The sequence below is a fragment of the Protopterus annectens genome, chromosome 14.part0 (assembly GCF_019279795.1).
Source record: "Protopterus annectens isolate FY-2018-M chromosome 14.part0, PAN1.0, whole genome shotgun sequence".
Lineage (NCBI taxonomy): Eukaryota > Metazoa > Chordata > Ceratodontiformes > Protopteridae > Protopterus > Protopterus annectens.
Genome location: NC_056748.1, coordinates 828,804,274 through 828,820,557, shown reverse-complemented (window position 1 = coordinate 828,820,557; position 16,284 = coordinate 828,804,274). Strand labels below are relative to the sequence as shown.

The following is a 16,284-nucleotide window of genomic DNA, read 5'->3' as shown; positions in this document are numbered from 1 at the left end:
TAAATTAGTAATCCCAATGTCCAGAATCAAATGTTTTTTCAATGACTAGACTGATAAACAATGATTCAATTTCCCCATTATTCATTACATCTATCAATGTAATTAATCTTTTAATGTTAACAAAATTTATCTTCTGAAAATAAATCCAGATTGATCTAAACTAATTATTGTTGGTAAGATTTCTTTCATTTTAACAGCTAAGAAAGACATGAACAGTTTGTAATCTACATTAAGTAAAGAGATACAGTAGGTCAATAAGAACAACATTCTTGAGGGTCCTTACCTTCTTTTAAAACTGGGATAATTCATGAGTATTTCCATGAAGGAGGGGTTTAATCTATATCTTGTACTTTGAAAAGACATTTTGTAGAATTATTATTTAATTTAGCTATTGAAATATTTGCAATCCTTATAAATTCAAATAAGAAAATCATAGGTCTAGAATTTAACAAACAATACAATTCTAAGCTAATGCTGTTTGTTGACGATATTCTTCTAGCAATTAAAAATACACCAGAAACATTAGAAAAACTCCACAATATAATTCAGAATCTCCAAAGAATGTCAAATCTACACTTTATAGTTCTAAATCCAAACATATCTTCATTAATAAAAATAATTAATTAAAAGCAAACATTCCATTTCCAGGTAAAGTAACAAAAATATAACATATCTAGGCATTCACATTTGTAGTACTGCTGAAGAAACAAATTATAGCTATGAGAAAATAATAAATTCTTTAACTAGCCTCATTAATTCTTGGAATAAAATATACAGTTTATCTGAAAATAGATTACTTATTATTAAATCATTCCCCCCCCAAAAAAAAATGATTATAGAACACAATCTCTTATATCATCACCAAATAAAAGGCAAATAAAAATAATAAACAGATTTATAAATTTTTATGGTACCCAAATAAATCTAGATTGAATACAACACATTTCAGACCGTGGAAAACTAGAGGTTTGAACTTTCCTAATACTGAAACCTATGCAAGGGCAGCAATTATAAAAATGATTCGTAACTGGCTAGATACAAATTACACATCTAATTGGAAAACCTTACATGTACAATTACTGAATATCAATAAAAGTAACTCTTTAGACACAATTAATATCAAATTATATAAACCATTTTGGATATTTCTCTGTAAATGTATTCAAATATCTACAAACTCCCCAACTAACTCATCTTATTTAAATTAAATCTTAGTACTATTCATTTAAAATTTGCTAAGTTTAATTATTCAGTTTGGTTTGAATCTCTAATTCCCTTTTCATTCACTAAAAATGTATGAATAAACTACTTCTACATATTTATAACTCCTGGAATAATAAGCATCTTTATTATGGGCACCAATGTTTTGAAGGATCAACATGTAAATCTAAAACTGTTTAGAGTTTAATATAAATAACAGTGAATTAAATTATTTGCAATTAGTCTTAACATCTTTTCAAACTAAATTTTCTTTTTTGCCTAAAGCTGTTTTACTTGAAATTCCTGAATTGATACTAATGATATCTGAAATTATTTACAAACATCAAGAATTTAATAGTTTAATTTCGAAAATCTATCAAAACTTAGCTAAAGATTACTCAAATTTGGAAGAGAAATTTTTGAATATTTTCATTAAAGAATTTTCTGTAGTTTTCACCAAACAATGTAAAAAGCAACTTCTTTCCTCTATTAAAAATACATCCTGCCCCTATACTGGAGTACATATACTTGGAAAAACTTATTTAGATAATTTATAATCCCTGCTAGAGTTGTTAAAAATCACAAAACAAAATCTATCTAGATGTTGGAGATGTAATAACCAAACTAAAGCCAACTGGTCACATCTGTTTTTTGACTGCCAAATGGTACAAAATTTCTGGGTAACGGTACAAGATTTTTTAAAGCATTATAGAATGATATATTTATCTTAACAAAATAAATGGTTCTCTTTAATGTTCTAGGAACTGATATGCAAAAGAAAGACTTTTCTTATTTAACTTAAACCATACTTGCAGTGGCCAGGAAAAATATTACTAGGAAAGAAAAGTTGTGTAAAGTCTTGCCATAACCATAGATGTCCTTCTCTTCCATGTTGCAGTATACTGCATATGGGTTTACCCTTCAGTCTCATGTATGTACGCCCAGTATCCAAAAGCTTTCAGTCCCTCTGTGATCCGTCAGATGTGGACGAGAGTTAGTGGGCCATAAAGGTGATGTAAGCATGCACCAGCCATCAGAACAGAAGCCCCAGTTGGAGCCAGTCCTGTAAGGGCAATGCCATATTATTTACATCCTATTATTACCATCCAGAAAGGGTAGTTCTTAGCTGACAAGAGGGGAAGGAGGATGGGAAGGAATACTGCAACATGGAAGAGAAGAACATCTATAGTTATGGTAAAATTTTACACAACTTTTTTATATCCTTCTATTCCCATGTTGCAATATTCTGCATATGGGTGAGTGCCAAAGCTCAGTGAGGTTGGGGTAGTGGTCTGGAGGAAGATTCCAAGAATCCATGAAGGATAGCCTTGGAAAACCCTGCCCTGGATCTGGAGATGAAGTCAAGCTTGTTGTGCTTGGTGAAGGTATGGACTGAGGACCAAGTAGCAGCTTCCAGGATAGAAGAGGTGCCCAAACCCTTGAAGGCAGCTCCTGAAGATGCCATTGCTCTTGTGGAATGAGCTTTAACTGTACCTTGCAGGGACTTACCATGGAACTGGTAGCAGAAGTTAATGGCTTTGGAGATACAAATAGAAATAGTCTGCTTGGTCACTGCGTTTTCCAGAGCTCTGGGGTGAAAGGATACAAAGAGTTGGTCAGTCTGTCTGATAAACTTGGTGTTGTAGAGGTAAAATCTGATTTGCCTGTTAACATCCAGTAAATGCAGCACTCTCTCACTCTCTCCTTGTGGGTTTGGGAAAAAAACGGGTAATTGTATGGCCTGATTAAGGGACAGATCATTGACTACCTTGGGCATGAAGGACGGATTTGTCCTAAGGGTAACCCTGTCCTTGTGGAAAACTAGGAAGGGAGGAATAGCCATAAGTGCTTGGAGTTGGATACTCTACTGGCTGAGATTACAGCCACTAAAAGAACAGCTTTCCAAGTACAGTGCTTTAATGAGGCTTTGTTTGCTGGCTCAAGGGGAGGTAGCATAAGCTTTTCTAGCATGTAGTTCAGGTCCCAAGGTGGGGGAATGGGTATCCTGTGGGCCCTAAGGTGCAATACCCCTTTGAGGAAGAGTTTGCAAGGGAGTCTGGATGCTAATGGGGGATCCAAAGCCAGACAAGCCAAAATAGCAGACAGATGGGCTTTGATGGATGAGTAAGCCAGGCCAGACTGCAGTAGCTCACATAAATAAGAGAGCACTAGAGGGGTTTTGCTGAGAAGTGGATACTGCTGTCATTTATGACACCAAATAGTGAATCGTTTCCACTTGGAGAGATATGATTTTCTAGTATTTGGTTTCCTGGCCTCCTGCAGGACATTAAGCATGTCCTCATTGTAAAGGTGTCTAAATGAGATTAGAATCCTATCAGCCACAGAGTAAGGTACAGCATCTGCTGCTGTGGATAGATTAGTGACCCCTTGTACTGTGTGAGGAGGTCCATCTGGGGGGTAACTTGTAGTGATTGCCCTTAAACAGATGTAGAAGTAAGGGTAACCAGTGCTGTATTGGCTAGTAGGGAGTCACCAACAAGATTTTCGGGTTGTTCTGCTGAATTTTTTGCAGGACTTTCTGAATGAGTGGGAAGGGGGGAAATGCATATAGATATTTCCCCTTCCAAGAAATTGAGAAAGCATCTGATGCCAGTTCCTGTGGTTCGGGTGTCCTGGTGCAAAAGCCAGGAAGTTGCCTGTTGATGTTGGAGGCAAACAGGTCTATTTGAGGTACACCCCACCTGTGGACCAGATCCAGGAAGACATCTCTGTGTAGCATGTTTGTACTGGATCTGCTCAAATAATCTCCCCATTTGTTGTGGAGGGAATGTAGGTCACCAGTAGGGAAATTCCCTGTGAGGTAGCCAATTCCCATATCAAAAGGGCTAGCCTGCAGAGCAGGTAGGACTTGGTCCCTCTCTGCTTGTTGATATACCACAGTATAGTTGTGTTTTCTGTGTATATCAGAAGTGTCCCCTGTTGAATAAAAGGTTGAAATGCCTGAAGGGATAGAAGGATTGCCCTCATTTCTCTGGCACTGATGTGTTCTGATTTGAGGTGAATTTGGCCACAGGACCTGCACCTGTTGGTGTCTGAGGGTGGCTCCCCATCCCAGGTCTGAGGCATCTGTGTGCATGACCTAAGTGGGTTGTAGTGGTTGGAGTGGGTGGCCTGGGTTGCGCTGTACCTGATCCAACCACTTTAGTATTTCCTTTTTTAGGCACGGTAGAAGGGGCACAATCTGCTCCAGAGGCTGGTTGTGTTGCTTCTAGACTGAGTGGAGATACCATTGTAGCTTCCTCATGTGTAGCTTCGCTAAAGGAAGCATGGGTATTGTGGCTGCCATGTAGCACAGCAGCTTGAGGTACTGCCTTGCAGTCAACTCAGAAGAGTGAAGTGCCAGGAGGATATGTTCTGAAAGGAGCTCACCTTTGGAGGGGGTAGGTATGCCTCCATGATGTCTGAGTGGATTCTGCACCTGAAGAACACAATGTCCTGTGTTGGTTGAAGATGGGATTTTGGCAGATGTATCCAAAATCCCAGGGATTTTAGTAGGGTCACCACAAAGTGTATGTGCTCTTGCAGTATTTCTTGGCTGGCAGCTTACATTAGCATGTCATCCAGGTAGGGAAATATCTGTATTCCCTTTGTCATGTAGTAATCCACCACAGGAGCCAGGCATTTGGTAAAGACTCTGGGTGAGGTGGAAAGTCCAAAGGGCAAGGCAGAGAACTGCAAGTGAGAAGAGCCCACCAAGAATCTTAAATATTTCCTGTGGGAGGGCCTGATTGGGATGTGGAGATAAGCATCTTTTATGTCCAATGTAGCCAGGAATCGCTGTGGAATAATCAGAGGAAAAAGGATTGGCAGTGTTAGCATTTTGAAGGTAGGTACTTTTAGGAAGAGATTGAGGAAGGAGAGGTCTAGGATGGGTGTCCATGTTTCGTCCTTCCTGGGGACCAGGAAGAGCCTTAAATAGAAACCTCTTCCTTCTGCACAGGAAGTGCCCTGGTCTAACAGTGTTGGCAGTACTGGTTGCAAGAGGTGCAACTGCTGCATAGGAGGTTAAGGAATGCCCTGCCATGTGGGTGGGGAGAGCCAGGACATGAAGTAGCCATTTTGAAGGATGGAAAGGACCCACTTGTCTGAGGTGAGACGAGCCCAAAGAGGAAGACAATGAAACAGGTGGGCAGACAGAGGTACAGAAGGATGGGGGGCAATACTGGCAGGTAGTCAGATGCTACCTGCCCTGTCTTAAAAGGGAGACCTCTGGCTGGAGGCAGGGTTTGCTCTAGGTGGAGGAGGTTGTTTTCTGCCGGACTTACAAGGCCTTGAAGGAGGAGCGGGTTGGGAGTGCTTCCTAATAAACTGTTTTGAAAGGGTAGTTTCTGTGTAACTTAGGGATTGGTGGGACCAGTAAATGTTTATGGTCCTGCATCTCTTTTCCTTCTGTTGCAGAGATTTAGAGAGGTCTGCAACCTTAGAGCCAAAAAGTGCACCATAGTCCAGGGGAGCATCAGTGGGCTTAGCTCTGAAGTCATATGGCAGGGGTTGTAGGTGAAACCAGGAGTACCTGTGTAAGGCAGATGCTGATGCTGCTGACCTGGCAGAGGATTCAACAGCATCATAGTTAGACTTGATGAAGTATCTGTTGACCTGGGATGAGACAGCCAGGAGAGAGGAAAGTGATGCTTTGACAGGGGAGTCAGGAATATCTGCCAAATGTTTAGTGGCAGATTGTAAGAGAGACACAGTGTACTTGGCCATGTGGGTCTGAAAGTTTGTGGCTCTGAAAGCCAAGGTAGCAGAAGTGTAAATCTTTTTGCCTAATCTTTCCATTGTCTTGCTGTCTTTGTCAGCTGGGAGAATGGTGGTAGTAGGCAAGAGTTTAGTGGCTTTGTCAGTGGCAACAGATTTAGTGGCTGGGTCAGCCGGTGGGCACTTTATCAGATGCTTAGCAGTGTCAGGTACTTTGTAAATCCTGTCAGGTCTACGTGGGGCAGGAGGCTGTGAGTCATGGTTCAGAGATGTAGAAGAAAAGGCATCTAGAAAGGCAGGCAGGATGGTAGGAACAGCAGACGAGCTACGGGTTTCCATTTGAATGAGATCATAGTACCTCTTTTGTACCTCAGACATTTTTGAGGAATCCCATTTGAAGTGCTCCTTCATCCTGCTAATTGCCTCAATGAAGGTAAGATCTTCAACTGGAGAGTCAGGGTCCAGTGACTCTTCCTCAGGGGATCCGAACCCCAAGGGTGAAGAGAGATGGGAGTTGAGGAAAGAGATTTCTCAGAGGAATCTGAAAGGACTTCCTCTTCCCTGGGTGCTGGATCTGTAGGCAGAGGTCTAGGGCTCAGGAGAGGTGGAGGCAGTAACAGCTGGTATAGGCCTCAGTACCATGAAGACACTGAAGAGACCCTGGCTGAAAGCCTGCCAATTAGGCATGGTTTCTGTAGAGGGGGAGATATGTTTTCTCTTTTCCCTTCTTTTAAGAGGGCCAGTGGATGTCGGTCTGGAAACAGGTGACTGCAAGGGATCAGAAGGCTTTGACAACTCCCCAGAAAATCCTGGTTCCCCCTTGGCATCAGCTAGTAGCACCAGAATAGCTTCTGCCGATGTGCTCTTGCCTGTAGATGGTGTGGCATCCTTAGAGGTACCCGCAACCTCCAAAGTGGCAGATCCAGAACCTAACCCTGTAACCAGGCCTATGGCGGCTACAGGTTGGGAGTAGGCCAGAAGAGGCGCAGTAGCAGTCAAAGGCCGTAAGGTCCTGGCCTTCTTTTTTGGTGATTCTGTGGGGATGTCGGAAGAGCCCTCCATCCTGAGCATAAGTAGTTTCAGACATTGGTTCTTAAGGTATAGGTTCAATGTATACAATCAACTACGGAAAGTTTTCAGAACAAATGCCTGGCAGATAGGGCAGGCCTTATGGTAGTGAGATTTTCACAAAACAGAAAAGGCACTTGTCGTGGGCGTCCTTATAAGGTGTCTGGCATACACATTTACACTTGCCCTTTCCGGATGACATTAACAAGCAATATTACGAAGTTAGAAGGACTGAAAAGGTCCCCAATGGTGTACTTATCTCAACAAACAAATGCGATGTCAGCGGTAACCAGAACACCTGGCATATGACTGGCGGCTGAAAAGTTCTGAGGGCTGGTGCATGCCGACATTACCTTTATGGCCAACAAACTCTCATCCATGTCTGACATACCACAGAGAGGAATAGAAGGACATCGCAAAATCATCTTCCAAAATGAAATTTGAAGATTTTTTTTTATTCTTCTAAAAGTTACAATTAAAGAAGTCAAAGAAGCAAGACTTTATCTACAGCTCATAAGGTAGAAGCTCTATAGGAATATGGTATTTATATGAAATGCCTACACCATTCTCTAGATGAGGGTTTATAATGATATGAAATGGTAGGTTTGGCTGGTGGCTTATGAAATGTTATTGAAAGTTTTCTGTACTAAGGCCAAGGCAACTGCCAACCAAAGGTCCAGGGTCAGTGCTGGTAATTTGTCACATCATGGTAGCCACTAAGGCTGAATCAAGCTGCAACCTTACCCATTTGTCAGACACAAATTGCAGCATCAGTATCTATGCCAATCCAGAGACAGTATCTATGTGTAGCAGTAACAAACCCATAACAATACGCAAAAAACATATTTGTTTTTCTGAGGGTTCTGTTTTTCTGTAGAATTAATAGGTCCACATACCATCCATTCTTCAGAGTGTATTTTTAACAAAACGCACTCTCTCATGTAGTATTTCAGAGCTTTACTTCAAACCTAATATCCTGCTGCCTAACTCCTCCAGTAATCTGAATTTAGTGTTTCGCCAAACATATGGGCATAACACCACAAGCATGAAAGCTGAATTCTGTGACTATTGTGTGCTGATTGCATAATAAGAAAAGGAAGGTCATATTAAAAGGTTGGGTATTAAAGTATTTCTGGCAATAGCCTTGCGAACATTCGATGACAGATCTTGCAACATAGCTTAATTGAGTAAGGACTTTATTAATTACAAAATCTATATGTGTGATAAATGAAAGGGTAGGTTGAGTATTAGGCCTAGGTACCTCTGTTCAGTGACATAAGGTATTCTGTTCCTATTAAGATCTGTTAACAGAATAGGAAGTCCATTGGGGAATTTATTGGCAGAAGCAAAGACCATGACACTGTTTTTCTCAGGGATAATTAGTAGTTTGTCAGTAGGGGACCAGATGCATAACTGTATAAAATTATCCTGTAAATTGGCTTGCAGGTCAGAGTAGCTAGTACTGGATTGCAGGAGCTGTAATGGTTGTCTATTTTTAAAAGCTCTTGTCATTTCAACGGAGAGACCCGCAGTAAGTCCCTCATTCAGGATGCAATAGATGGTATTACTGGCCATTATCAGGGCAGAAAATGTACTGGAGGCATTGCAAAAGCCAAGCTGTTGCACTTTGTAACAGATTATTAGTCAAGTTGGATAGGTCTGACCTGACAAAAACCTGTCCAATTTTTTTTTTATTTGAGCCTGTCCTTACTGTATATTATTATCAGCTATCAGTTACAAATGGTTTAAAGTTGCTTGTAAGAATTGGGATCTCTTCTCTGAAGTGCTTTTCTTGTCTGCAACTCCACAACACTGCCTGAAATCATCACAGGAAACACAGCATTACTCATTCAAAAAGCCATTTCACTCAACACATACAAAAAATAATTCTAAAAAAAAAAAAAAAATACAAACAAAAGCAATTCAGCACACTCTCTCAAAAAACAGGATACTTGATCATTCATGAGTACATGAGTAACAAAATAAAAGGTATACTACATTTTCTTTTTTGTGTGTTCAATAAAACAATGGTTGTTCTTCATTTAAGCACCTCTGTGGTACTCTTCATGCCAAAAATGTGTAGCACTTTTCCTCCATGATGGAGGGAGGGGGTTGTATTGATACGACAGCTGAATAAATATTAAAGGTTTATCAGGGACAGACACCACTGGTGCACCAAACTCCTTAAGTGGCAATTTGGGAACCACAGCAATGGTATCTGGTATTTTAGAGAATGGTTATAAGCTTTGCGTTGCACATCCCCTCAACTGAGTCACATGATGTCTCCAAATATGGCAAGGAGCAACCTTTATGATATGTGAAGCTGATGACAGTCTTTCCTTAATCTTCCTTGTTTACTGCTACACAAATAATCTCTGACAAGTCTGCCCAGTTTCAAACTACCATACTTCCCATTGGAAGGATGAACCAGTTTTATTAAAATGTTAGTACTGTACAATGTCTTCATATTAGGTATAAAAAGGTCCAGTCTGCAATGCACTGTATGGCTCATAACAATAGAACAGGTGCTTTTTGTTTGCTGCATTTATGGCATTCTGGTATCACAACAGGAAATTGAACATACTTTTGATTTTCGGTAACTTCTCTTGGGGCCATAACCCATACAGATTTTCCAGGCTTTGAATAAAACATTCCATTAATCCACCAGTGGCAGAGTGGCGTGAAGCCAACATGGTTTTTCTGATTCTGTTCTACTCCAGAAAGGCTTGGAATGGTTCAGCCATATTCTATGGCCAATTATTCAGCAGTTTAGTTCTTGCAAAGAGATTGCTCAACATTTCCATGGTACATCCAGTGGTGGTGGTGGTGGTGGATATCAAAGGAAACATCTCTAGCCACTTGAAATAAGCATCTAATCAGGATGTACTGCCCATGAATGGCCCTGCAAAGTCTACGTAGCTGGTCTGCTATGGCTTGACAGGTCATTTCCAAGGGTAGTGCTGGGTTTGGTGCAGTCTGGACATCCTGAACACTGTACTGCAACCTATTCAATTTACTTGTCTATGTTTAGCCAACACACAAAAGTAATGTCTTCATCTTGATTATATCCAAAAGACTGTATACAGTTTTTCCAACACAATTTTATTTTATACATTTCCTAACCAGGTAACACCACTGAGTACAAGAATTTATTTTCAGGGTGACCTAGGGGCACTCTCTGGTTAAGTGATTTGCTCAGAGTCACACAGTACACAAATGGAGGTGGAAGGAATCAAACAATATACCTTGTGTAAAGGAAGTAGCTCATTAACAACTCAGAGCTTTAACCAACTTTGCTAAATGCTAGACAATAGAATGCACCTCATCTTGAGTAGAATATCTACTCCTAACTTTCACAAGAGGAAGCCATTGGCAAGTTCATCTCACCACCTGTAAAAATGTACAGAGTAAACCAGTCATTTTATGTTGCCATATAAACTTGGAATAGGATAAGATCTCTCCAAATTTCTTTCCTTTGATGCCGACTATTTAATCTTCAAAGTGTTTCACGCTGTCTCTCATGACACCTTTATAGACATTATGATAAAGACCAAATATTAATTTCTACGTGGCTAAGTGGGTGGCAAACTAGTTGTTAAACCAGAATTGTCAGGTTAGAGTAAAAAACACTATTTGAATTATATGTCTATATGTATGGGTATCCCACAGGGTTCTGAATTGGGTCCCTTAATTTTTGGCTTCTTAATGACTGACATCAAATCTTGGGGAAGGTTTGGTTCAGTAAATTTGCTAGCAATATTAAAACTGGCCCTACATTTATAACATTAGGGATTGCCAATTCCTTCAAAGTTACTAAAGATGTTTTAACTAATTGGGTAATATCCAAGGGTATGAATTTTTATTATAAAAAAGTGCATGGTTATGTGCTTTGGTACTAGAAACTGTACATGCCCATACTCTCCAGGCAATCATATTCTCCAATTTACCAAACTGATTAGGGACTTAGGTATCCTAGTGGACTCCACCTTAATGTTTGATAAATACATCAGAAATATCACTAAGAAATGCTATGGACTCATAAGTAACATCTTGCAGTGTTTCACTTTCATGATAAAGTTATCCAGATGAAGTTATACAATACAAGCATTCATATTGTGAGTTTGGAATGTCACAGCTGAAGATGCTTTAGTGTATCCAGGAAAACCTTTACCAGGCAGGTAGCAAACCTCAGCTATCACACAGTAGGAGACGTGAATCTCTCTCTCTCCATACTCTATACGTTTCAGGTTATTACAGTGCATAAATGCATATATGATGATGCTATGTCTGCTTTGTTAATCATTGATTTTGCTCAAAACAATGCCCATACCAGAAATACTAACTTCTCTGTCAGTTTACCCACTGTTAGCTCTTAAAGTTATTTTTTTTTCACCACACAGCAGCTAGTTTATGAAATTCCCTGCTGTTACACATAAGATGTGTTAGTGACTTAGAGATATTTAAGAAGCTATTGGACTCTTAGCTCAAGAACATCATTTTTGCTTTGTGGTCTTTAAGTCTTAGGCCCCAAGTTTGCATACAACATCAATAAATCTTTGAATCATTCAACTGATTGCTCATCACATACACACCTGTGCTGACCCTTGTGCCATCCTTTGGCTGTTGCTTTCAGTCTGTCACACGCTGCTTATTTCCTTCTGAGTGAACGACTCTGAATCTGCCCCCACTTTTTTCTTTGCCAATAGGTTTCAGTCTTAAACCGGCATTAGGTCAGCAGATATGAGCCTCAGCCACAACATTAAGTAATTTGAAAGTGGCTGCCAGTTCAAACATCCTAGCCTTCACTCACCGGCAATTCTAAGACATCTTTGTTGGCTATTTATTATTGATAAGAAAATCTCAAATACCCTCTTGAATGCAAGGTCAGCTTCTGCTACAATTAATTTCTGAATCCCTTTATTAATGATTCCACAGAATAAATTATCTCTGTATCATTCAGGCCAGGTCCAAACTGGTAGTGTTTTAATTGCTTATTTCCAGCCATTTATTTTTCCAGAGACTTTCCCTCCTCCAATCTGTTTCTCTTTGTAGAACAGGAAATGTTGTGCAGTCAGCAAGGACTTTGGTACCAAATGTTCCTGCATCATTTATTCAAGTCAGCAATGTGGAAATTTAGACTTTTCTGGGGCAGTTAGACTTCTCAATAAGCCATTTCTAAACCCACCCACTACCGACACTTAAAGCAGGTCCTCAATTCTTTTACCATATCACATACCTACAATTACTGCTTGGGTGCAGGGGGTCCAATGTAACCAGTCTGTGTTGTGGTAGTTTATTCAAGTCATCAATGTAGTGTTTTCTTAGCTGGCAGTACTGAAACAAAGCTTGAAATCAGCCAAGGATACAGAACCTCATTCATTCAGCAAACCACTCAGTCAACACATTAAAAACAGCTGACCTAAAAACCCAGACAGACAAAACAAACGCACAAACACAGGAAACTTAATAAACAGTAGAAAGTTATCAAAGCAGTACAGTTTCTATATAAGTAAACCCAAGCAATAAACTCTGGAATTTTACTTATAATGCTACTAACCCTGATTTGTATATATTACCTTGTGCCATAAGTCCAAACTACGTTAAGAGACAGTGGTTCATTGTCCAGTAAAAAATTAGGAACTAGGTATGGGTAATGCATCTCCTGACACCCTTGAGATGCAATACAAATTTAAAAATTCTCCTCTTCGAAGTTTTTTTTTTATTTATTTTTGGTAAAAGGCATGTTTTTTTTCTTTGGTTTAACTACTTTGATAAGTGATTATTAAAAGGCTTGTACTGTTAACATGCTAGAAAGATAGTCCCTTTCAAAAGTACAACTGTACAAAAACATACATAACAACACAATTAACTGTCTTTCTAGGATGAATGAAAGAAATGCAAACTACATCTGAATAATGATCACTGAACTGGAGTACATGAAGCTGGATGTAGAAGGATTTCTAGAAGAATGTTTTAATGTGGAGTGGAGGGTGCAATTTCTTGTGTGGCTAGTTAAACTAGAAAAGTGATGTCAGATCCATTTGGAACCCTAAAATCAGAGTGAAAATTCTGTTGGGGTGTTTAAGGTGAGAAAGGTCTTGGCCAAGACCATATAACTCAGCCAAGAATACACAGGGTTGCTACTAATCCATTTTTCCAAGTAGAGAAAGGAAGGTTAAGGTACAGACAAAAGGCAGTAAAAGAGGTGTGGCTTTTGCACATATCCAAAAGTTTGCATCCCTACATGCCAATCTAAAACACATAATTGTGCAGTTGTAGCAGAACACAAATCAACTTTAGTTTTAAAGGAGCAGCATTATTGTCCAAGTCAATGACTCCTCCAAATATAAGAATGAAACCAAAAGATACAGCTGGGCTAGCTAAGAAATTGACTGCATCCAGAGATGACTGATATACTACCTTTCTGCTGTCAGTACTTTTGTGTGTGTGTCACACACTGGTGTATAGATGTACAGCCCTGACTGCCTTAAAACTGCATTACCTTGCATGTCTTCCCAAGTTACGTTATCTTCATTCAGCATTGTAACCTACTGTAACTACATGATGAATGTTTGTTACAAATGTTCGCAGGATTATACAGCATTTTTTTCTGTATCTATTTTACCCCCATCCCTGGCGATCACAGGTTCATAGGTTAGTACTAAGCTAACTGCCCTTGCGAGCCATTTTAAGCCTAGCCAATTATCCCTTGTGAGACTCAAACCCTGCACCTTGTGTTTGTAAGGCAAACACCTTAACTATTAGGCCACCCTCCTCAAGCTTCTGCCAATGGACTTGGTCCATTTGTTCCTCTGTACTAAGGACATATCTAGTACAATACAGGGGCATCATTCTTGCAGCAATAAGGGTTACTTGTGCCACTGCTGGTATCGTGACACCTGATGGCATTTCTACAGATAGTATTCTCATTCTTTGTTGGTGATATGGGCACTTGTATAACTGTAGAAACCACTATCCACATATGCGACCTCCTTCACACAACTTACCTTTACCGGCTTTCATTCCTCATCACACATCCTCATCAGTTCCAGCTCCCTCCTGTTGCATGCCTCCATCGTGACTGTAACAGAAGGGCCAGCAAACTGGGTTCCATTACACACCACCCCTCCCGATGGAAATGCTAAGCACCACACATTCTCATAATGGGAGACAATTGAGACAGAAGGGAAGATAGTGGAACAGCTTCAAGTATCTGGGAGGGGTGGTTGAGTAGAAGTAGCCTCAATTAAGAGGTCAAAGCTAGAATCAGAGGGGCGGGCTGTAGCCAAATGACAGTGTGTGTCAGGAGTAATATATGACAGAAGAATGCCAAAGAAGCTGAAAAGTAAGGTGTACAAAACAGTGGTGAGACCAGTACTACTGTATGGCACAGAAATCTGGGTAGTAAAGGCAAAGCAGTTGAGGAAGCTAGAGGTGATGGAAATGAAGTGCTTGAGACAGGTGGTACAATGCACACTGTGTGACAGGTGAAGAAATAATGTTGTAAGAGCAGAAGTCAAAGCAGCTCCAATTGCAGAAAAGAATAAAAAGATCATATTACAGTAGTTTGGCAACATGTTCAGAAAAGCAGAAAACAATCTGGTGAAGATGATTTGGTACGGATAGGAAGAAGGCAAGAGGAAATGAGGGTGCCCAGCAAAGAGGTGGATGGATTGCATGAGATAATATCTACAACAGTCAGGCAGGAGGGTTGAGGAAGGCAGGAAAATGGCAGTGAATTGAGACAGATCGTAACGGCTGACACAACACCTCGACCCCATGCCAAAAATGGGAAAAAAGGAGTGGATGATAACTCATTCCCATCTTCCCCTGCCAAGTTCTTCCAGTGTCCATCCCAATATTCGAACTTGGGTCATCCAGGTCACAGTCAGGACATAATCCTGCTGTGCCATAGAACTGGACAAATGACAGAGTTTTTGATTCTGCTGACTGTGAAATTTGTACAATCTAGATTGAACCAGTGCATGTTATGGAGTCTGGATCACATATTAGTTTGTGATGCACTGATGTAATCTGACCTTCTGTCTTGCGTTGAAGATGTAAAACATCCAAAATAAGGAAATCCAACAGTGAGGCTGGGAACTTAACTGTATTACTCAAATTACTGTCTTTATTTAGTTAGTTATTTACTCTTTCTTGACCGGTTTAGTCCAACTAGGCCAACAGCCTCTTTTCATGGGAGACACAAAGCAGCATTCATACTATTTAGGGAAAATTTGGCTAGGTCACTGGAGAAATTCCTCTATATTTTTATTAAGTGCCATGGGCTATTTTGCATCCACCTGAGTTACAGCCAACTCTAGCAGATGGTGTCTCAATTTAAAGTCTCATCAAAAGATTAAAAAAGCCCTTTGTGCAAGACATTACTTGAACAGAAGGCAAAACAATGGAAGGGGTGGATAGGGGGCACAGCAGAGCTAAAATAATAAAAGTGAGGTACCTGGTGGAGTCACTGTAGTAATTAAACAGTGCAATAAGAAGAGGACTGATGGATGGAATATGCTTAGTAAAAAAGGGTTACAGTAGTTAGACACAAAATGAGCAGTAAAGACCTTTTAAGAGTCAAATGTTCTTATGAAGTGAAGGAGACAGTTAATGTCTGGTATAGTGCCCTATAGTATTTGAATGGGGCACATCCACACAACTGGCATGAGCAACAGCTATACTGTAACTTTAAGGATCGGAGCACGGGAATCTTACTATCCTATGCAACTCCCACCCTACAAGAGGCAGCCTTTCATCTGTCCCAACATATATTACTAAACATTTTACATAAATAGTGTACAGTATGTCAGCAAAACATGTGACAATCTCAGAATTTCATGCTTTTATAAGTCTCATTTATACCAATCAACCATTTTCTGTAGTGGATACTTGTTTGATACCAGTGGAATTGTATTCACATCATAAACTAGCTTACCGAGCAGTCTTATTAGATGGCCTAACATATCTCCCTATTGCTAGATTCCACAGTTCTGAAAGTAATTCACCTTCCAGGTATTCCTAATTCAGTGGAGCTTTGGAGAGCCAGGATATAATTCAGTACCAATACTGTATTTAGAATGCAGTGGTGGCAGATGGTTTGACAATCATTTTCCAGTTGCTAGAAAGGTTTCTTCTCATGTGTGCTCCTGGGGAAAAGTAGGAATGCATAACAAGGAATGTAAGATATAAACGTGCTTCTCAATATTTAAACAGGATATCTGCTGAAGACCTGACATCTGACCCACAGTGGCACACCATTTCTTTGACTTTCATACATGTTTGACTGCAGTT

At 40.0% G+C, this 16,284-nt stretch overlaps 1 protein-coding gene across 1 annotated transcript in view; it reads right to left on the bottom strand.

Moving 5' to 3' along the window:
- Positions 1 to 16,284, bottom strand: part of TLL2 (tolloid like 2) — a 2,712,623-nt gene that overhangs the window by 1,412,411 nt on the left and 1,283,928 nt on the right. The window lies entirely within an intron of this gene.